This window comes from Equus caballus, chromosome 4 (assembly GCF_041296265.1).
Source record: "Equus caballus isolate H_3958 breed thoroughbred chromosome 4, TB-T2T, whole genome shotgun sequence".
Lineage (NCBI taxonomy): Eukaryota > Metazoa > Chordata > Mammalia > Perissodactyla > Equidae > Equus > Equus caballus.
In genome coordinates, this window is record NC_091687.1 from 6149588 (window position 1) to 6171367 (window position 21780).

The 21780-nt window shown below is 45.1% G+C and overlaps 1 protein-coding gene and 1 long non-coding RNA gene across 3 annotated transcripts in view; both read left to right on the plus strand.

Moving 5' to 3' along the window:
• CDHR3 (cadherin related family member 3) overlaps positions 1-21780 on the plus strand; it is a 135780-nt gene that overhangs the window by 35826 nt on the left and 78174 nt on the right. The window lies entirely within an intron of this gene.
• LOC138923870 (uncharacterized) lies at positions 17382-18570 on the plus strand. The gene is made up of 2 exons (XR_011438090.1): positions 17382-17522; positions 18227-18570. It is a non-coding gene; the product is annotated as an uncharacterized lncRNA (long non-coding RNA).

Sequence of the window (21780 nt, forward strand, 5' to 3'; positions counted from 1 at the left end):
ATCCAAACCTGTGAACCCCAGGCTGCCGAATCAGAATGTGCGAACTTAACCACTGCATCACTGGGCTGGCCCCTGCACTTGTAATTAACGTATTATACCCCCGACTTTTCCTTTCTTTGGCTTTAAATGGAGACAAATAGATGCTAAATGAGTATTAAATTGAAGTGTATAAAATTGCCCCCCCCCCCCATTCTGCTCTCTAGAGGCAGCCACAGTCGAATTCACCAAGCCCCTCTTGAGCGTGCCACGGACGGCTGGATGTTGTGTTCACAGCAGAGGGAACACTGCCTCCTTTGCTCTGGATGCCATGTGCAATGACTGCGCCCTCCCCCCAGTCGTAGGCTTGGAGCGCTGAGTAGGTCTCTTTGTTCATTTTGACCTTGTAGGCAAGAAAACTCTTAGTTTTTCTTTGTTTTAACAAACTGCTGTCGATTCAGGTTTCGTTCATTGTGCATCCTTGCAGATGGCTTTCTTGATCTTAAAAGAAGGACTTCCTATCTATCCCCACTATTTTTCTTGTTGGTTGTGACCTCATTCCAACTGTGATATGGACCCGTTGGCCTCCCAATTGCATGACCCGTTAAACTATCTAGCACAATGTCATTCTCATATTTTAATAGCTATAACGTCTCTTTTTGTCCAAATCATTGATAAAAGTCTTGTTGAAGACAGGACCAAGGACAGAGTCTCTGAGTACCTGTAGGTGAACCAACCAACCAGTCAATGAATGAATACTCCTGGGCTGCAATTATTCAACCAAAGGGGACCACACCTCATTGTAGTACCATCCAGTCTTGTCTATAAGGACGTGAGAAATTTGGTCAAACACCTTTCTGTCCACAGCATTTTCCTGGTTAATTAAATCAGTAAGCCTATCCAAAAGGGGAAGTGTTCACTTTTCTTCTTAGCAAACCCAGTGTGAGTTCCTACTTCTCATCACCTTTCCCCCTTAAGGTTCACAAAACGTCTCTTTTATAGTCTATTCTAGATTTTGCTGTGGACCTATAGCAACTTGCTTTTTTGGTCAGGCTCTGAGTGACTCTGAAAGGGGCAGGGTTCAGGCTGGGATGTGTTGCAGTGGCACCTGGAGGGGCTGGCAGGGCCAAGGCCAACAGGGTGGTGCGTGAAGGCAGCTCAGTGGTGAGGTGGGCGGGTCGGTTAAGTGTGTAGGTGTGGAGTCTGGTTAATTAGAGTGGAGAGTTGACTAGTGGGCAGAGAGGGGAACTGAAGAATCTACCCTAAGAGTGCATCGGGCGCAGGGAGAGAGCAAGAATGCTCCTTCAAGGAGCAAACCAGCGGGCCAGGGAAGGCTGGAGACGGTGTTTGACTGAAAGCAAGAAACCAAGAAAGCCCAAGGCTGGGGGAGGTGAAGCTAATGGAAGTTCAGAGTGAGGATTGGTCTCGGGAAGTGAGCTGCCTCACTGGGGCTTGTAACGAGACAACGTCACTTCCCATCTCAGCAAATGACACTAACCACCCAACTGTCCAAACCAGCAACCTGGGGGTGCTCACAGAGTCCTCCAGCTGCCTCTGCCTCCCCGTAGCCAGTTGAATCACCGAGCCCTATCATTTCTACCTCTAATAGCTCTAAAACTGCCTCTGTCTCTCCACTGTTCTGTCATCCCCCTGGCCACTGTCAGCTCATTCTTTTCTTTCTTTCTTTTTTTTTTTTTTTCGAGGAAGATTAGCCCTGAGCTAACATCTGTGCCCATCTTCCTCTACTTTATATGTGGGACACCTGCCACAGCATGGCTTGCCAAGCAGTATGTAGACCCGCACCCGGGATACGAACTGGTGAACCCTGGGCTGCCAAAGTGGAACGTGTGCACTTAACCACTGTGCCACCAGGCCAGCCCCTGTCATCTCATTCTTGAATCGCCTCGCAGCCACCTCACTGGTCCCCTTGCCTCCAGATTTGACTTCCCATTCAGTCTCAACACCGGTAGATTCAGTCCTTATTTTGGAACACAAACTTCATCTGATCTTTCCCCTGCTTAAAAATCCTTCAGTGGTTTTGCTATGACCTTCAGGATAAAGTCAAGCAGTTTGGCATGAAATAGCTGCCCCTCCCTGGGCCTGCCTCCCCTCCCACTCCCTCCCACCTCATCTCGCACGCCTCGGGCTGCACGCGTCCATGTTCTGGGTGGTCACATTGTAGGCGCTCTCTTTTATGCTATTGAACATATTGCTCCTGCTGCCAGAAGTCTCTGTCCCCACCTTACCCCCATCCACCTGAGTAATTGCTGCTCCACTCAGCATGTCTTCCCCGCCTGCCACCTGCTGCCCCTTCCCCTTGTGAAGAGCATGGCCTTCTCTGAGTACCCTTATTTTATTTCTTTCATAGGATATTACTCTGTGTTGTAATAAGTGATTTATTTGCTGGTTTCCTCTCCAGGTTGTGAGCTTCTTGAGGGCCAGAAAATATCTTGGGATCCCTAGTACTTAGCAGCCAGCCCTTGTAGTCTAGTGGTTAAGGTTCGTTTCTGGGTTCATTTCCCGGTCAGGGAACCACACCACTTGTCTGTCGGTTGTCACACTGTGGCAGCTGCATGTTGCTGTGATTCTGAAAGCTCTGCCACTGTTATTTCAAATACCAGCAGGGTCACCATGATGGACAGTTTTCAGCAGAGCTGCCAGGCTAAACAGACTAGGAAGAAGGACCTGGCCACCCACTTCTGAAAGAAATTGGCCACGAACACCCTACGAATAGCAGCAAAGCATTGTTTGATACAGCACCGGAAGGTGAAAAGACCATGCAGGGTTCTGCTCTGCAGCACACGGGTCAATAGGTGTCGGAATCCACTTGACGGCACTGACAACAAAAAGTGCTTGGCACATACAGGTGAAGAAGAAAGTTTGTTGAATCCAGTTGTTCATACATTCCGTATTGATGAGGGAACAGCCCTTTTTAAAGACCAGCCCTTTAGATGGTCTCTATCTTAGGCCTCATTTTCGCCTGACTAAGGCTCAGTCTATTGGGTCATGATACTTACTGGTGACAGAAGGGCATCGGTATTTAAAGGTCATGTATACAAGAAGGACAATACTGGGTCACATCTCCTAGTTCACAGGGAACGGAAGCTTTTTAGTATCTTTGAGCAGGATAGAAGGCATCTGGCTGCTATGGCTGTGACATGGCCTCAAGCTAGGTGGCCAAGAGGAGGGGATGATGAAGACGGGGGTGGATTTGGGAGCTGGGGAGTACCGATGGCTCCAGTCTGCCAGAATGGATGACCTAGGCAATGGGAAATAGGACTAGAGAAGTGTTGTTCATCTTCTTAGAGTTTGGGGTATATGGAAGAATTGGGTGAATTGGGAGATTTTGGTGAATATCTATACTAGGTTCCTGACGCGGAGAGTTTCTCCAGGAAGACAGTTTCTTCAACCTAGTCTTGTACGCAGACCTGACCTGGTGTAAGATTATGTACAAACTGGCCTGCCAACAGGACATTTGTACTGGTAGTTATTCCTATCATAGTGGCTTTAAGAGATTTTCGGGCTGGCGGGAACTGGGGTAAATGTAGCACAACAAATGGGCGTCATAGGGAAAACGTAACTGTAAGAACCAGTGACAGCTTGGTGATGGTGGTAGGAAAGCACAGAAGAAAAGTCACCTGTAACGTCCTCTTTGCAAACATTGGGGTATAAACTGAGGCCGTAGTGCTGAAGCAACCCCATCGGGAGATGCATAAAAAAGAAACGCATTTCATATGCACATCTGGGCAGTTGTAGCCGCCCCCCCCCCCCCCCCCCCCGCCCCGCGTAGCCAGTTGTAGTGAAAGGCTCCACCTAAGGGAGTTCAGGGTGATACCAGTTCCACCCATGACCCAGTTACTACGTTGGGTTACTGGGCATATGGCAGGGACTGAATGGAGAGTTGACCCAGGAACCCTCCTTGAATATGTCCATTTTTTGTAGGCATCTCCTTCTAGAACTGCTGAAAGTTCCAATTTACAGAATGTAATGGCGGGTGCAAACTGAGAGGTAAGGCATGGATGCTGGATGTGAGTGTTGGGGGTCAGAGAGAAAGTGTGCCCTGTGATTGGCTCAGGGGCCAAGCAATGGCCATGGGCTGTGCCTTTGCGGCTGCTCTCTGTTGAGAGATACAAAGTCAGCGAGGCTGAGTTGTGGCACATTTCTTTTTGGCGAGAATGTGGGCATTCTTACTCATCGACCCTCCTGCCTTGAACAGGGCCGGGTGGTCAGTCCTGTGAGCCGGAACAGAAAACCTTTGGCTCTGGGTGCTCAGGATGCTGTGTGCGTTGGTGTTGAGTCAATGGGTTTGATGCTTAGTTGGAGCCTCTCAGACTCTGGAAATGCTTGAGTTCGCAGTGGTCCATGCACAGTAGGATGGAGTGCCTGATCCCTCTCCTTCTAGATGGGATCCACAGGATCAAAACATGCCTTTGATGGCCAAGTTCTCGTTTTTCTCAGAGGGTTTAGATCTGCCCTGTCCAATATGGTAGCCAGTAGCCACACGCAACTGTTTATATTAAATTCAAATTGATTAATCAGAAAAAGCTTCAATTGCTTAGTCACACTCATGACATTTCAAGTGCTCAGTAGCCATGTGTAGCTAGTGGCTACTGCATTGAAAAGTGCTGATTACAGAACATTTTCGTCATGGAAGAAAGTTCTGCTGGATGGTACTGGTATAGCTCTCTATGGAGAAGAAGAATTTGTGGAAAGTCCTGCCGAGTCACCATGCTGGTGGCTTTTAGACCAGGTGAGGATAGGATGCTGAAGGGGTCCTCTCCCTCCCAGGAAAGGCTGCTGTGGGTCAGAACAGAGGTAAGTCATTTCTTCAGGTCTTCAGAGATCCGGTGGATGACTCTTGAAAGTTGTAAATTTTTGGTAGCTATTTTTTGTGGGAGGTCCTCAAAATAGAAATAATGATGATCTTGGAAATGACAAAAGATGACGTTCATCCATCTGGATGTCATGCTTAAAGTTGATATGGCCCAGAAATTTGACTTCCACTGGTTAAAAAATACGTGCTTTTGCAGTTTTGTATTTAACCCGTAAATCCAGAGGGATGTCAAGGCCCTCGGGACAAGGGTGAGAAATTAAATATACTTGAAACATTTCCCTAAAAGATCATGTACCACTGTCCCCTACATAGTGTCGGCTTCAGCGCATACTCTTTGACAAGTAATTTGTTCTGCGATGACGCTAAGTCTAACGAATGAAAGATGGTCTTTTGAAATATATGATACCAATCTTAGAAACTCTCATTCACAAACTCCGGGATTATGAGAGGTACTTAAAGTATAAATGGCATTAAGGTTACCCTTTACCTTTGTGGTAGGCAGAATAATGGCCCCCAAAGACGTCCGTGTCATAATCCCCAGAGTCTATGGATATGTTACTTTATGTGGGAAAAGGGTCTTTGAAGATATGACTAAGTTAAGGATTTTGAGGTGGGGAGATTATCCTGAATTATCTGGGTGGGCCCAATGTAGTCAAAAGAGTCCTTAAAAGTGGAGAAACTTGAACTTTCAAAGGCCGGATCGGCGACCCGGAGGGGAAGCGCCGGAGCTCCGCCAGGCAGCAGACAAAACTCTCTGTCTGCCGGTAGCAGAGGGGCCACGCTGAGCACTCAGGGCTCCCGGCAGAGGCCCGGACAGAAGCCCAGAGGTCGGGGCGACCCCCAGCTGCCGTTGCCCGCCCCGTGGGACTAGGGATTGCCGGAGATCTCGGAGAGGACCGGGGCGGGGGAACTTTCAAAGGCCGGATCGGCGACCCGGAGGGGAAGTGCCGGAGCTCCGCCCGGGCAGCAGACAAAACTCTCTGTCTGCCGGTAGCAGAGGGGCCACGCTGAGCACTCAGGGCTCCCGGCAGAGGCCCGGAGAGAAGCCCAGAGGGCGGGGCGACCCCCAGCTGCCGTTGCCCACCCGGTGAGGCTAGGGATTGCTGGAGATCTCGGAGAGGACTGGGGCTGGAGAGAGTTCCAGAGACCCAGCTTAGTAGCCTAGGGGGAAACCCTACAGGCTCACAGAAGCCTTAGGGAAAGCCTCTGCACAGCACCAGTAGAAGGCACCCAGCCACCAGCCACAAGGCTGGAAGACCCCAGGGCAAAAGCAGCATAGCTAGGTGTACTAACCACAGACTGTAGAAGATGCCAATAGCTCTCCTGCGACCCATAGAGGACAAGTGAGATTTGGTGGGTGCCGACAGCAACCGAGCGACAAATAAAAGTGATCCCACCCCTGGCCGCTGGAAAAGCCCATAACACCGTTGCAGACCCCAAGGAGAGAGCGCATCTAGGTGGGCAACAACAGTAGGCACCTGCAGCCTGAAGCCCCCCGTGACGGCCCCCACGGCAGAGGAGGGAATCCAAAGGGCCACTGTGGCTACGAAGAGGGGCCCAGGCCCAGTTAGCAACTACGGACAGGGTTCCTGGTTGGTGAAGTATAAACAGCTGCTCCCCCCACCGCAGCAGCTGAAACAAGTGAAAGGAGCAACTAAACTCTATCTCCATGCGGAGGCACAAATCAACATCATCAAGCAATATGAAAAAATACATTAAATCTCCAGAACAGAAAGAAAGTAACAAATACACAGAAAACAATCCCAAAGAAAATGAGATATATAACCTAAATGATGATGACTTCAAAACAGCCATCATTAAAATACTCACTGAGTTAAGAGAGAATTCTGACCGACAACTCAACGAGTTCAGGAGCTATGTCACAAAAGAGTTTGATACGATAAAGAAGAACCAAACAGAAATACTGGAAATGAAGAACACAATAGAGGAGATTAAGAAAAATCTAGATGCTCTGAACAGTAGGGCCGATAATATGGAGGAAAGAATTAGCAATTTGGAAGATGGCAATATAGAATTGTTGCAGGCAGAGGAGGAGAGAGAAGCAAGACTTAAAAGAAATGAAGAAACTCTCCGAGAATTATCAGACACAATTAGGAGATGCAACGTAAGGATTATAGGTATACCAGAGGGAGAAGAGAAGGAGAAAGGGGCAGAAAACCTATTCAAAGAAATAATGGCTGAGAACTTCCCAAATCTGGTGAGGGAGATGGATCTTCAGGTGACAGAAGCCAATAGATCTCCAAACTTTATCAATGCAAGAAGACCAACTCCACGGCATATAGTAGTGAAGCTAGCAAAAGTCAACGACAAGGAGAAAATATTAAGGACAGCCAGGCAAAAGAAACTAACCTACAAAGGAACCCCCATCAGGCTATCAGCAGATTTCTCAGCAGAAACTTTACAGGCTAGAAGAGAGTGGAATGATATATTCAAAAATCTGAAGGACAAAAACCTACAGCCGAGAATTCTCTACCGAGCGAAAATATCCTTCAAATACGATGGAGAAATAAAAACTTTCCCAGATAAACAAAAATTAAGGGAGTTCATTGCCACAAAACCTCCTCTTCAGGAAATCCTCAGGAAAACCCTCATTCCTGAAAAATCCAAAAAAGGAAAGGGGCTACAAAACCAAGAGCAGAGGAGATAAGTAGAAGGACAACAACAGAGAGTAGCAGCTCTACATCAGAACAGATTAAACCATGGGACGAGAAACAAAGGAAACTGAAGAAAACCGGAAAACAAGACACAAAATGGTAGTGGTAGGCCCCCACGTCTCAATAATCACTCTAAATGTAAACGGATTGAACTCCCCAATCAAAAGACACAGAGTGGCAGGATGGATCAAAGAACAAGATCCAACAATATGCTGCCTCCAGGAAACACACCTCAGCCCCAAAGACAAACACAGACTCAGAGTGAAGGGATGGAGAACAATACTCCAAGCTAATAATGAACAAAAGAAAGCAGGTGTCGCTATACTAATATCAGACAAGGTAGATTTCAAAGCAAAACAGATAAAGAAAGACAAAGAGGGACAGTATATAATGATAAAAGGGACTCTCCACCAAGAAGACATAACACTTATAAATATATACGCACCCAACACAGGAGCACCAAAATTTGTAAAGCAACTCTTAATAGAACTAAAAGAAGACATCAACAACAATACAATAATAGTAGGGGACCTCAACACACCATTAACACCAATGGACAGAACATCCAGACAGAAAATCAACAAGGAAATAATAGAATTAAATGAAAAATTAGACCAGATGGACTTAATAGATATATATAGAACACTTCATCCAAAAACAGCAGGTTACACATTCTTCTCAAGTGCACATGGAACATTCTCAAGGATTGACCATATTTTGGGAACCAAAGCAAACATCAATAAATACAAGAGAGTTGAAATAATATCAAGCATCTTTTCTGATCATAACGCTATTAAACTAGAAATCAACTACAAGAAAAAAGCAGAGAAAGGTGCAAAAATGTGGAGACTAAACAACACGCTTCTCAACAAACAATGGATCATTGAAGAAATTAAAGAAGAAATCAAATATTATCTGGAGACAAATGAAAATGAGAACACGACATACCAAATCATTTGGGATGCAGCAAAAGCAGTCCTAAGAGGGAAATTCATCGCAATACAGGCTCACCTCACTAAACAAGAAAAAGCTCACGTAAGCAACCTCAAACGACACCTAACAGAACTAGAAAAAGAAGAACAAACAAGGCCCAGAGTCAGTAGAAGGAGGGAAATAATAAAAATAAGAGCAGAAATAAACGATATTGAAACAAAAAAGACAATAGAAAGGATCAATGAAACAAAGAGTTGGTTCTTCGAAAGAATTAACAAAATTGACAAACCCCTAGCCAGACTCACCAAGAAAAGAAGAGAGAAATCGCAAATTAATAAAATCAGGAATGACAGAGGAGAAATCACAACAGATACCAATGAAATACAAGAGATCATAAGAGAATACTATGAAAAACTATATGCCAACAAATTGAACAACCTGGAAGAAATGGACAAATTCCTAGACTCCTACAATCTCCCCAAACTGAATCAGGAAGAAATGGAGAATCTGAATAGACCAATCACAAGTAAGGAAATAGAAACGGTAATCAAAAACCTCCCCAAAAACAAGAGTCCAGGACCAGACGGCTTCTCTGGAGAATTCTACCAAACATTCAAAGAAGACTTAATACCTATTCTCCTCAAACTGTTCCAGAAAATTGAGAAAGATGGAGAACTCCCTAACACATTCTATGAAGCCAACATCACTCTGATCCCCAAACCTGACAAGGACAACACAAAGAAGGAGAACTACAGGCCGATATCACTGATGAACATAGATGCAAAAATCCTCAACAAAATTTTGGCAAACCGATTACAGCAATACATCAAAAAGATTATACACCATGATCAAGTGGGATTTATACCAGGGACACAGGGATGGTTCAACATCCGCAAGTCAATCAACGTGATACACTACATTAACAAAATGAAAACCAAAAACCACATGATCATCTCAATAGATGCAGAGAAAGCATTCGACAAGATCCAACACCCATTTATGATAAAAACCCTCAGTAAAATGGGTATAGAAGGAAAGTACCTCAACATAATAAAGGCCATATATGATAGACCCACAGCCAACATCATACTCAATGGACAAAAGCTGAAAGCCATCCCTCTGAGGACAGGAACAAGACAAGGGTGCCCACTTTCACCACTCCTATTCAACATAGTTCTGGAGGTGCTGGCCAGAGCAATTTGGCAGGAAAAAGAAATAAAAGGAATCCAAATAGGTAACGAAGAAGTAAAACTCTCGTTGTTTGCAGACGACATGATCTTATACATAGAAAACCCCAAAGAATCCACAGAAAAACTATTAGAAATAATCAACAACTACAGCAAAGTAGCAGGGTATAAAATTAACGTGCATAAATCAGTAGCATTTCTATACACTAACAATAAACTAACAGAAAAAGAACTCAAGAACTCTATCCCATTCACAATCGCAACGAAAAGAATAAAATACCTTGGGATAAACTTAACCAAGGAAGTGAAGGATCTATACAATGAAAACTACAAGACTCTCTTGAAAGAAATAGGCGATGACATAAAGAGATGGAAAGACATCCCTTGCACATGGATTGGAAGAATAAACATAGTTAAAATGTCCATACTACCTAAAGCAATATACAGATTCAATGCTATCCCAATCAGAATCCCAAGAACATTCTTCACAGAAATTGAACAAACAATCCTAAAATTCATATGGGGCAACAAAAGACCGCGAATTGCTAAAGCAATCCTGAGCAAGAAAAACAAAGCCGGCGGAATCACAATCCCCGATTTCAAAACATACTACAAAGCTACAGTGATCAAAACAGCATGGTACTGGTACAAAAACAGGTCCACAGATCAATGGAACAGAATTGAAAGCCCAAAGATAAAACCACACATCTATGGACAGCTAATCTTCGACAAAGGAGCAGAGGGCCTACAATGGAGAAAAGAAAGTCTCTTCAACAAATGGTGCTGGGAAAACTGGACAGCCACATGCAAAAGATTGAAAATTGACCATTCTTTTTCACCACACACCAAAATAAACTCAAAATGGATCAAAGACCTAAAGATTAGGCCTGAGACAATAAGTCTTTTGGAAGAGAATATAGGCAGTACACTCTTTGACATCAGTTTCAAAAGAATCTTTTCGGACACTGTAACTCCTCAGTTGAGGGAAACAATAGAAAGAATAAACAAATGGGACTTCATCAGACTAAAGAGCTTCTTCAAGGCAAGGGAAAACAGGATTGAAACAAAAAAACAGCTCACTAATTGGGAAAAAATATTTACAAGCCACTTATCCGACAAAGGGTTAATCTCCATAATATACAAAGAACTCACACTGCTTAACAACAAAAAAACAAACAACCCGATCAAAAAATGGGCAGAGGACATGAACAGACATTTCTCAAAAGAAGATATGAATATGGCCAATAGACACATGAAAAGATGTTCATCATCGCTAATCATCAGGGAAATGCAAATCAAAACTACACTAAGATATCACCTTACCCCCGTTAGATTGGCAAAAACATCCAAAACCAAGAACGACAAATGTTGGAGAGGTTGTGGAGAAAGAGGAACCCTCATACACTGTTGGTGGGAATGCAAACTGGTACAGCCACTATGGAAAACAGTATGGAGATTTCTCAAAAAGTTAAAAATAGAAATACCCTATGACCCAGCCATCCCATTACTGGGTATCTATCCTAAGAACCTGATATCAGATATCTCAAGAGTCCGTTGCACCCCTATGTTCATTGCAGCATTATTTACAATAGCCAAGACGTGGAACCAGCCTACATGCCCAGAAACTAATGATTGGATAAAGAAGATGTGGTATATATACACAATGGAATACTACTCAGCCATAAAAAAAGACGAAATTGGCCCATTCACAACAATGTGGATGGACCTCGAGGGTATTATGTTAAGCGAAATAAGTCAGTCAGAGAAAGACGAACTCTATATGACTCCACTCATAGGTGGAAATTAGTATATTGAGAAGGAGATCTGATTGGTGGTTACCAGGGAAAAGGGGGGGTGGGGGGAGGGTACGGAGGGGGAAGTGGTGTACCCACAACATGACTAACAAAAATGTACAACTGAAATCTCACAAGGTTGTAATCTATCATAACATTAATAAAAAAAAAAAAAAAAAGTGGAGAAACTTTCCCAGTTGTGGTCACAGAGAGAAATATGACCAAACAAGCAGGGTCAGAGAGCTGTGGCACAGCTGGCTTTGAAGATGGAGGCAGGGGCCGGGAGCCAAGGGATGCAGACTGCCTCGAGATGCTGGAAAAGGCAAGGAGAGAGATTCTCCTGCAGAGCCTGGAAAAAATACAGCCCTGTCCACACCTTGATTTTAAACTTCTGACCTACTGAACTCTAAGGTAGTAATTTTTTGCTGTGGAACCTGCTACGTTTGTGGTAATTGTTAACAGCAATAGGACTAATTCACTTTTTATAGAGTGGAGGATTATTAAAGAAATTATTTTGGAAATATAGCTGTTAAGAGGATGGAATATCCATGTCCACTAATCAGTGCATTCTTAGCTTGTAGGCAATTCCGTATGAAGCCGGATGATAATAAAATTGTTGCCTGGTCAGCACAGAAAGCTTGCTTAGTGGTTCGGCTGAGTCCACAAGGCTGTTGTGTCTGCTTGTATCCCTCACTTATCTGGGTAGGTGGTGAAAGTGTAATTGGGTGGAGAGCACGTCCACCAACAACTGGCCTAGTGAATTAGGCAGCAGCCATGCACGACTGTGGCCTTGAAACCCTTCCAGACATTGGATAGCCTTAGCTCTCTGGTTTTTATTTTTTCACAAAGTGGACCAAAGAAGACAAATGGAAAAGACATCATTGTGAAAAACTCGGTCTTGATGAAGTGTTTGTGGGGGCAGTGGGTGGGTACCATGGAATCGGTACCCCAGTGCCCACCAGTGTGTGGCTGGTGGTAATGCTCATGGTGAGCAAAGAAGTCAGGATCACAGCTTCTGAGGGCTGACCTTATTCTCAGCTCTCAAATATGAAGTTATCAATGGCCGTGACAGTCATGGCGTTAGCCTTGGCTCAGAAGAGAATGCCCTTGAGCCCCACCAGGCTCTTCAAGGTCCCTCAGTAGACCACGGCTAGGACTCTGGGAGATGGAGCTCAGTTAACCATCCTTTATTTTGCTATGGCATAGCACCTGCTTGGCTTCCAGAAGTCATTGCTTCACCTTCATAGGGAAAAGATGGACTAGCTGCCATGAGAAACGCTGGAGTTATGCCCACCAATTCTAACTCCCACGGGCTGGCTGACTGTTTGTCCACTTTTTTCCATATAATAACAGGTTTACTACGAACTTCACAGACAAAGTTAGAATGGTAATTACATTTAAAATGAACTCATTAAAAAGTTTAAATATCGTATTATAGATATACATTATCCAAAATTCCAGAACGTATTTAAACAGGTAGCAGATATCGCTACCCATCTTTGGACACAGAACAACAGCGTTACTGAAACTGGCTCCCAGATGAGTATGGACCACCTTCTCCCGTATCTTAGGGAAGAGAGGAAATCATGATACAGGCGTCGTTGATGCGGTAATTCACGGAGAGTTGTTCCTCTAACAATGCCAAAATTGGGCTCACATCTTTGACTTTGTGAGGGAGCTGATGATTGCTGCCTTTCTTCTGTTCCTTAAGAGCTACCACTCAAGGCATTGACATTATATCTACTCGTCCCCAAAGGCACCAGAGATGGGAGTAGAAGCCTCTTCACAAAGCACCTCAAATTCGTAGATGGTTTCCAACGTTGGTCTATAATTGATTAGATAAAATGACAACATCGCCTCCTAGTCTCTTTGGTCCACTCGGTCTCCTCTGGCTGCCCAGAAGGGGCCATGATTTCTTCCATTTCACAGCTCAACCTGCCGTGATTGGGCCTTGAACCAGGGCAGGGCCCCGATTCCTGCACCTGGGCTGGGCAGGGCTGGGGATGCAGGTGAGGCTAAGGGTAGGATCACAGCGGGAGGAGAAGGAACGCTGGTTAAGGGGCTGGCCAGCTTAGAACGAGGCTGGCGAGCATTTGATCAGCCAGGCTGGGAGTTAAGACCAGGGACCGGGCTGAGGGTGTGTCAGGGTTCCTGGCAGCGACAGAGCTGGGATGAAGGAGAAGCGTGCAGACAAACCCAGGCTGAGAAAGGACTGAGGTGGAACGGAAGCCTGGGGAGTCCACAGCAGGCGAGCTGAGGTCGCAGTGGGAGGCAGCGGCAGTCTTGTTCAAGAGCACGGGTTTTTCATTCACTTGGAAGAGCTTGAGTTTAATCCTGTCCTGTCAGTCATTAGCAATGTGATTTGGGTCAACATGCTTAAACCTGTCCCAGTTAAATCGTCTCTAAAATTAGAATAATAATATATATCCTTCAGGTGACTTTAAGAATTAGAAATAATGCATATGGAGCACCTCACACACTGTTTCTTCAGCCGGGTTTACGGATGCAGTTTCAGGGGTCCAAACGTTCTCTACACAAATTTTGTTTCTTGTTCTCAACTTCCATTTTTAAAACATAGGCTTTATTTTTTAAAGCAGTTTTAGGTTCATAGCAAAATTGGTCAGAAAGCACAGAATTCCCGTGTACCCCCTGCTCCACACATGCACAGCCTCCCCCACTATCAACATCCTCCACCAGAAGGGTACAATTGTTACCATCAATGAACCTGCACGGACACATCGTATCATCCAAAGGCCACAGTTTACACCAGGGCTCACTCTTGCTGCTGTGCATTCTGTGGGTTTGGACAAACATGTAATAACATGTATCCACCATTATTGTATCGCCCAGAATATTCCAGTGCCCTCTATGCTCCACTCGTTCATCTCTCCTTTCCTCCCCAACCCCTGGCAACCATGATCTTTGTGTTGTCTCTGTAGTTTTGCCTTTTCCAGAAGGTCACATGGTTGGAATCATGTGGTACGTAGCCTTTTCAGATTGGCTTCTTTCACTTAGTAAGGTGCATTTAAGGCTCCTTCGTGTCTTTCCTGACTGACAGCTCATTGCGCTTTATTGCTGAGGAATGGCCCATCGTCTGGATGGACCAGTTTATTTCTCCACTCACCAGCTCTTGACTTCCAATCCGGTGCTTTTCTACCGGGGCCTCTGCATCTCTGTCTGGGCTGAGCACGTCTTCTTGAGGACTTGAGAGTTTTCGAATTTGAGAAACACTAGCCTAGCATATCGAAGGTGCTCAGTCAGTGTAAAGAACTCATGACAGGCTCATTTCTCACATAGAAGAAGCTAACAGGGTAGTGAAGCGGGGCTGGGCCGAGACCTTTGTTCGTAGGATTCATCCCAGAGAGGAGTCCTGTCAACTGGATTTGAGGTCCAACCTGCTTTTCTGTGGGCCAGGCGGTTCTGAGCTTCCCGGACAGCGGCCTGGGGCTGCCCAGTCTTCAAGGGGCACATCCCCGGGGCAGATGCTGGACATTGCCGTGACCTGACAGTTTCTGACAGCCCCGTTTTTGAAACTTGGAGCATTTTCTGACTGTGGGTTTTCTGGCACCGTTTCTTGCTCCGTCATTTTCAGAGATTACAATTTCCTCAATTACCTCTGCCGAGTCTTGCATTTCCCCAGGCGGCAGGTCGCGGGGCCTGGAGACCCGAGCTCATTTACAGCTGCCCGGGGTTCCCTCGCTCCCTCTCCATTGCTCTTCAACTTCTGCTCCCTCTTCACCATCTGTGTTCTGTTTTCCTGTGTCGGAGATTCTCCTCCCAGACGGCAAAGACAGAAGCAAAACCACAGCTGGGTGGTTCATCATCTCGCCCCCATCCACTCCAGGCTCTGACTTTCTTGTTCGTCTTCTTGCCCCAAATGTTATTTCGTGAGGCCCGTGTTTGCTCTCTGAGTATTTCACAGGCCTGAGGGCAGAGCTGTAGCAGCACCCCGCTCTCCTTGGTCCCGTCCTTCTTACAAGGTCCTCTCTCCACCTCCTCACTGAGGCGTTCCCTGCGCTGACACAGAGGGGTTTTAGGTGCCTCCTTGATGTTCATTTGGATTATGCCTTATTACATTTTCAGAACTTTGTTTTTTTAGAACTCTGTATTTTAAGTCATATTTCCTTTTAGCGCTGAGGTTTTCAACCCTGGGATTTGAAGCAAATCCCTCGGGCAGGGCCCAGGCATGGGGATTTTTTTTAGGTTCCCCAGATAATCAGAAAAGGAAAAAAAAAGTGTTAAAATAGACTTCATCAAAATTGAAAACATCTGCTTATCCAAAGATACTGTTAAGAAAGAGAAGAAACAAGTCACAGATTGGGAGAAAATATTTGCCACACATATATCCAACAAAGGACGTCTATCAAGCATTTCTTAACAATTCCTGAAACTCAGTAATAAAAAGACAAACAGCCCGACTGAAAAATTGGCCAAAAAGCTTGAATGGGCACTTCACAAAGGAAAATATATAAATAGCCGATAAGCCCATGAAAAAGGGTTTAACATCATTAGTTATCAGGGAAATGCAAAATAAAGCCAAAATGAGGTATCCACTAATAGCTAAAATTTTAAGAAAACTGACAACATGAGGATGCAGGGCAACTAGAAGTCTCATCCTTTTCTGCCAGGAGGACAAAATTGTGTGACCACAGGACATTGGTCTGGCAGTTTCTCATAAACTGGAACATACACGTACCCAATGACAGAAACACTACTTCTGGGTTTTTATCCAGGAGAAGTGAAATTATGTACACTTAAAGACTTAGCACCTTCATTAATAATAGCCCCAAACTGGAAGCAATCCAAATGTCCCTCAACTAGAAGAGGAATGAGCAAATTGTGGTACGTCCATACAAAAAGGATGCTACTCAGTGATAGAAGAGGAGAGAACTATTGACTCACGTTACAACATGGGTGGACCTCAAAGTCACGATGCTGAGCGAAAGAATCCACACCCAGAAGAGTACTGACTATATGATTCCATTTTTAGGAAGTTCTGGAACAGGCAAAGTAAAAGGAATCAGAACAGAGGTTGCCTCTAGGAAGGGCGGTTCTGTGAGTGACTGTGAAGTGCACGGGGGATCTTTCTGGAGTGATGGATGCGTCCTATATCTTGATAGCGGTGTGAGTCACGAAGCACATGCATTTGTCCAAACTCATTTTCAAAGTGAGGTCTTACGTGTCGTACGTGAACGTACATGTGGTACGTTCAATTTATATAAGTGATGCCTCGATCAGGGAAATTCAACGAACAAAAGTTCCCGGATGATTGTGCTGCACAGTAAGGGTCAAGGGTCTCAGTTTGCAAAATGTCTTCAGTCTTTTCCCTGCAGTTTGAAAACCTTGGTTCCTCCTTCCAGGCCCCTTGTCTGCAGTGCCCTGCATTCCAGCCTCTAATAATTAGGGACCCCAGACCATCGTGAACAACTCACCTAAGATGCTCTCATTTCCAACACACCAACTACACCTCTTGTCGGTCAGAAAACTAAAGCCCAGGGTCTCCTTGCTGAGGGAGGAGTAACGTGCCTGGACAGGTGCCCACCTGCCCTTCTTGTGGGCGACTGAGGCCTGTAGCTGACGTCTGGGGCGTTGAGGCCCTCTGGCCTTGCTCTCTTGTCTGCACGTGAAGGTTCGTTTCTTGTTTTGGGAAGGCGTCTTTCATCCGCTTCATAGAATGAGCCTCTTTTTGCCCCTAGACTTACTGATTTTGAGGTAGTTCAATGTGTTCTTATGTAAAGTTAAGTTCTGTGTCTCTTATTTTCTAGCTATACTTTTTTTTTTGGATAAAACATACTTTAACAATTACTATTTCGGTCTAAATTCTCTCCTACCAAGACCCAGGGATAGCTGGAGGACATTTTTATGTGGTGTGTCTATCTTTTCAGGCTGTTTATTGCCCATCTCCTATGCCTTGCCCTATTTTCTTTTCTCTGGGAGATGCTGAGATCTGATTTAGCTTCTTTTCTGATCTTGTGTCAAACAGCTGTGAGCAAATACAGAAGCAGTATATCACCCGCTCAGCAGCTGTAGCCGCCCAGGACTCGGCTAAGAACAAAAAAGCAAACCACAAAGAGACTTTGAAGACGCAAAATAGATGTCATGAAATCATACACTTTCCTCGGAGGTGAGCCCCTTGGATTCTTACTCAGAGCCAGCTTACTGTTACCTGAGACACAGGTGTAACAATCCTCACAGCCTGGTTAGCAGCACCAAGTTAGAAGCAGAACAGAGGTGGGTCTGAGGGTTAGGGACATTGATAGCTGTAAAAAGGACAGCCAACTGGAGAGAAGAGACAATCCCTCCTACTTTCATTTTATCTTTTTTTTTGGTGAGGAAGATTGGACCAGAGCTAACATCTGTGCCAATCTTCCTCTATTTTGTATGTGGGATGCCACCACAGCATGGCCTGATGGGTGGTACATAGGTCCATGTCCAGGATCCAAACCCGGGAACCCTGGGCCACTGAGTGGAGCACATGAACTTAACCACTATGCCACCGAACTGGCCCCACTTTATCTTATTAAAATAAAGAAGATAGAAAAATCTAGAGGCCGTTTAGTTTAGGAGCAACATGTAAAATAATTCTCAATAATCTCTGGAAGCATGACTATAGTTGAGGTCAACGCAAGACTGTCCTTTATGGTGATGCTTGTAAATCACCAAGAGAAGGCTCAGTGTGCCCTGCACATCTCTCCTGAAGGAAGCAGAGAAGTGTGTAATACGGTTTAGAAAAGTTTCTATCAAATTGAGTGGAAATAAAGGTTTTGACAGTGAAATGAACAAATTTCAGTCTCTCAAACCTGACTTTCCTGGCGCCCTTCCTGACAGCTCTGGGTGACGACGTTGTACTGCCTGGTGGCAGGACCAGGCCCTCCTGGCACTCCTCCATAACCACCCCTTACCCCCGCTCTGGACATCGGATGGGGAAGTGCCCCCCGGAAACTGCAGCCGTCGTCCGTGCCTCTGGGCCTCTCTCTGCCACTCCCGGTGTTGCTCAGACCTGCCGCCTGTCCTCCTCCCAGCCTCTGCCGACTGCCGTCCCCCGTCTCCTCTGACCTCCAAATCCACAACACTCTGGTTTTCTCTGGATGGACTCTCTGCTCTGCAAATCCATCTGAGGCTCGTCTGCTAATCCCATGAATCTGAAATAAAAAGAAACAATGTGTACAGAAGTTCTATAGATGAAATGATAATGGTGTTTAGGATTGGTTTGAAAGCAATCCATCAGGGGTGGGGGTGAGGAAAGGCAAGGACAAAACAAGATGGCTATTGGATGTCACAGGAGCACGTCACATCACGTGCTCTCTTGATGTGTGTGAGAAAATGTCCCTTAAAAAAGCTACAAAAATGGGGCCGGCTCCGTGGCTGAGTGGTTAAGTTTGCATGCTCCACTTTGGTGGCCCGGGGTTCACGGGTTTGGATCCTGGGTGTGGACCTATGTACCACTCATTAAGCCATGCTGTGGTGGCGTCCCACATAGAAGAACTAGAATGACCTACAACTAGGATATACAACTACGTACTGGGGCTTTGGGGAGAAAAAAAAAAGAGGAAGATTGGCAACAGATATTAGCTCAGGGCCAATTTTCCTAAAAGAAAAAGAAAGTTACGAAAGGAAACATGTGATGTCATGCAACCTAATTTCAAGTTCTTGTTCTCATTTTCATCTGCTGCTGGACAGGGACTACACGGTCACTTTGCCATCAGCTCAAGATCACTCCAAATTGTTTCCTCAATAACTTCACCCAGGAAACAATATCTGGGAATTATTTTTGGAAAGATTCTCTCAAGTACGTCTGCCTCTTGCTGTCCAATATGCTTCATGGTGCAGATTATTCAGAGCAGCTTTAAAGTGTTGACATTAAGGGCCACTCCACGGAGCCCGGGACAAAGCTAGGTGAAGTGCCCCTTTACCTTTGAAGGCTTCTGGCGTCCAGGCCCATGTGGGCAACTCCGCTCCACCATCAGGATGTCGGAGAGGCGAGAGGCTGCCTTCGACCCATGTGAATTCTGTTCATTTTGGAACTTGAGTCTCCAGAAACCTGGCTCTCTTTGTCAAGAGTTTTCTTCCCTTCTCCTCCCTTGGCTCAGCTTTTCTTCCTTTTCTTTCCTCTCTCTTTCCTCCTCCCTTCCTTCCTTTTCTTCTTTTGAACCACGACTATCATCTCAAAAACCTAGAGCATGTTCATGTCAGACCTCATAGAGTTGTTGTAAAGATGCAGACACAAGCGTCAGAGAAAAGGAGAAATTTTTAATTAATTAGAATAACTTTGATCATAATTATAATAATTTTTTATTATGGACACTTTCAAACATATAAATGTCTGACTAATATAGTGAACCCCTTGTAGCTATCACCCAGCTGCAATAGATGCTCACGCAGGGCCAATCAATCTCCTCCTATCTGTCCACCTGCCTCCTCCATTCCCACCTTCCTCCTTCTCCTACTCCAGATTAATTTAAAACAAGTTCAAGGCATCATATTGTTTCATCTGTAAATGCTTTAGCAGCATCTCTAAGAGATGAGGTCTCTCTTTCTTTTCTAACATAATCACAGTACCATCATCGCATCTAAAAAATAACAATAATTTGTGAATATTATGAAATATTTAGGCAGCACTCAAAGTTTCCTTATTCTCTCACAATTTCTTTTTATTGTTGGTTTGCTCAAATCAGGATCCAAAGAAGATCCATGCATTGCATTCAGTTGAAATATCTCTTGTCCCTTCTAATCTGTAGGCTTCTTTGCTTTCTTTATTTTCCTTGCCATTTCTTTAGTGAAGAAACTGGGCTATTTGTCTTGTGGAATTTTCAACACTCTGGATCTTGCTGATCATGCTCATGGTAGGTTCAACACGTTTCTCTGTTACCCATAATTCCTGGAGCTTTGTTGTCATAGAAAAGACTTCACTTCCAAGACTGACAATTTCCATGTATGACATCCCGCCATAGTGAGTAAGGTCCCAAACTCTCCTGAGGCAATGAAAAAGAGGATAACTATTTTGCAGTAATGCCAAGTCTAGTCTCTGTTGACTTCACAAAAAATATCTGGCCAGAGTCCGTCATTAGCTCCGTGATGACTGTCAACTATAGTGTGTTGGGCCTCCCCTCTGTGCGTGAGAATGAGCTTGGACAGGTGGAAAGAACGTGGAATTGGGAGTCAGACAGCCCTAGATTTGTCTTTTATTAAGTACATGCCTTTTCTAGTTTTTTAGTCTCAGATTCTTTATATATGAGGACAGCATCTACCTTACACACCTGCCGTGTCATATGTGTTCAATAATGGATCGTTTCTTTTCCCGCCTGGGTTAAAAAATGACAATTTGTGTTGAAAACCACAAATCTATAGAGTTTACTTAGATCCAAATGCAAATAAAGCCTCACCAGCTTCACAAAAAATACAGGAGATTTTTAAGTAAGCCTTAAGAAAAGGCGCGCAGAAAGGGGAAGGAACATGAGAACAGGAAACATTGCTCTCCTTCTCTCCTTGCACTCGGAAAATTCAGGAAATTCTTCCCAAAGGGAGCATGACCCATTTCAGCCTAAAAGTTCGCTATTCTCTAGACTGTGCTGGCTTGAGGACATATTTCTTTTACCAAAAGATGAGTTCACAGTAAATGACTCAGAAACATATGGATGAAATTTCCCCTAAGCCACACAGGGGATTAGAAATTAAGGGAAAGAGCGCTTGGCAACGCGCATTTGGGGTTTTGCCAAACGTAAGCCAACTGAGAAATAGTGAAGACACAAGGCAGATCGTGAACGCTGCCAAGTTTACACATCTTAGCGGGACAGAGATTTATAATTAGAGCCGCTCAGAAAAGCAGCGCCTCACGGATGGCAGAGGACAAAAAAGCCTTTGTCCCCAATGCCTCAACGTGGCTGCTACTTCCCAGATGGACTCTGTACGGTGAACACACCCTCTTAATCATCGGGATCCTCAAAGCCACCTCACCGGCCACAATTTGTCTCCTCCACAAGCCCCTGACATCCTCTGCAGGCCTCTTTTGTTTCCAGGCCATGCTGGATGTTTCTCGCAGTGGATTCCTGGATGAGGGAGAACAAATCTTGACCGGCGTTCTCGAATGACAGGGAAGAGCTGTGATGGGAAAGCACGACAGAGCAACGTCCTTCTGCGACATACACGGTTCTTGTCCTCTGTCTCTTACCTTTGTCACCTTGCCACATTTCTCTGCTTTCCAAGGGTTTCTTTCTCTGCAAAATGAAGGCGTTAGATCAGCTGTTCTCGAACCGTGCTGCCTGGAGCCTTTTCAAAACCTGGTGGGGCCCAGTGGAAGGGGGCGAGGACATCCTGAAAGGGGTTCTCTTCAGACAGGGGAGGGGGCCCCCGCTGAAGATTTCAAGTGCAGAGAGGGCTCTGGG